We start from the raw sequence: 2,013 nt of genomic DNA, 5'->3' as shown, positions 1-2,013 counted from the left end.
TGTTTCAGTTGCTCGCTTTCAGCACCTCTGTTTCTCGCCCTCTGTTTCAGCCCCTCTGTTTCAGCCACTCTGTTTTAGCCCCTCTGTTTCAGCACCTCTGTTTTAGCCCCTCTGTTTCTCGCCCTCTGTTTCAGCCCCTCTGTTGCAGCCCCTCTGTTTCTCGCCCTCTGTTTCAGCCCATCTATTTCAGCCCCTCTGTTTCAGCCTCTCTGTTTCAGTTCCACTGTTTCAGCCCCTCTGTTTCTCGCCCTCTGTTTCAGTCGCTCTGTTTCTCACCCTCTGTTTCAGCCACTCTGTTTCAGCCCCTCTGTTTGTCGCCCTCTGTGTCAGCCCCTCTGTTTCAGCCCCTCTGTTTCAGCCCCTCTGTTTCTCGCCCTCTGTTTCTCGCCTTCTGTTTAAGCCCCTCTGTTTCATCCCCTCTGTTTTAGCCCCTCTGTTTCTCGCCCTCTGTTTCAGCCCCTCTGTTTCTCGCCCCTGTTTCAGCCCCTCAGTTTCAGCCCCTCTGTTTCTCGCACACTGTTTCAGCCACTCTGTTTCAGCCACTCTGTTTCAGCCCCTCTATTTCAGTCCCTCTGTTTCTCGCCTTCTGTTTCAGCCCGTCTGTTTCAGCCCCTCTGTTTCTCGCCCTCTGTTTCAGCCCCTCTGTTTCTCGCCCTCTGTTTCAGCCCCTCTGTTTCAGCCCCTCTGTTTCAGCCCCTATTTTTCTCGCCCTCTGTCTCTAGCCATCTGTTTCTCGTCCTATGTTTCAGCCCCTCTGTTTCAGCCCCTTTATTTCAGCCCCTCTGTTTCAGCAGCTCTGTTTCAGCACCTCTGTTTCTCGCCCTCTGTTTCTTCCCCTCTGTTTCAGCCACTCTGTTTAAGCCCCTCTGTTTCAGGCCCTCAGTTTCAGCCCCTCTGTTTCTCGCCCTCTGTTTCTCACCCTCTGTTTTAGCCCCTCTGTTTCAGCCCCTCAGTTTCAGCCCCTCTGTTTCTCGCCCTCTGTTTCAGCCCCTCTGTTTCTCGCCCTCTATTCCAGCCCCTCTGTTTCAGACCCTCGGTTTCAGCCCCTCTGTTTCTCGCCCTCTGTTTCAGCACCTCTGTTTCAGCACCTCTGTTTCTCGCCCTCTGTTTCAGCCTGTCTGTTTCAGCCCCTCTGTTTCTCGCCCTCTGTTTCAGCCCCTCTGTTTCAGCACCTCTGTTTCAGCACCTCTGTTTCTCGCCCTCTGTTTCAGCCTGTCTGTTTCAGCCCCTCTGTTTCTCGCCCTCTGTTTCAGCACCTCTGTTTCAGCACCTCTGTTTCAGCCCCTCTGTTTCAGCCTGTCTGTTTCAGCCCCTCTGTTTCTCGCCCTCTGTTTCTCGCCCTCTGTTTCAGCCCCTCTGTTTCAGCCCATCTGTTTCAGCACTTCTGTGTCCCTGCCTCTATTTCTCGCCCTCTGTTTCAGCCCCTCTATTTTAGCCCCTCTGTATCAGCCCCTCTGTTTTAGCCCCTCTGTTTCAGCCCCTCTGTTTCTCGCCCTCTGTTTCAGCCCCTCTGTTTCAGCCCCTCTGTTTCTCGCCCTCTGTTTCAGCCCCTCTGTTTCAGCCTCTCTGTTTCAGGTCCTCTGTTTCAGCCCCTCTGTTTCTCGCCCTCTGTTTCAGCCCCTCTGTTTCAGGCCCTCTGTTTCTCGCCCTCTGTTTCAGCCCCTCTGTTTCAGCCCCTCTGTTTCAGCCCCGCTGTTTCTCGCCCTCTGGTTCAGCCCCTCGGTTTCTCGCCCTCTGTTTCAGCCCCTCTGTTTCAGCCCCTCTGTTTCAGTCCCTCTGTTTCTTGCCCTCTGTTTCAGCCCGTCTGTTTCAGCCCCTCTGTTACGCGCCCTCTGTTTCAGCCCCTCTGTTTCTCGCCCTCTGTTTCAGCCCCTCTGTTTCAGCCCCTCTGTTTCAGCCCCTCTGTTTCTAGCCATCTGCTTCTCACCCTCTGTTTCAGCCCCTCTGTTTCTTGCGCACTGTTTCAGCGCCTCTGTTCCAAACCCTCTATTTCTCGCCCTCTGTTTTAGCCCG

Source organism: Chiloscyllium punctatum, chromosome 44 (assembly GCF_047496795.1).
Source record: "Chiloscyllium punctatum isolate Juve2018m chromosome 44, sChiPun1.3, whole genome shotgun sequence".
NCBI lineage: Eukaryota > Metazoa > Chordata > Chondrichthyes > Orectolobiformes > Hemiscylliidae > Chiloscyllium > Chiloscyllium punctatum.
The sequence above is the reverse complement of the archived record's forward strand: the minus strand, read 5'-3'. Positions refer to the sequence as shown.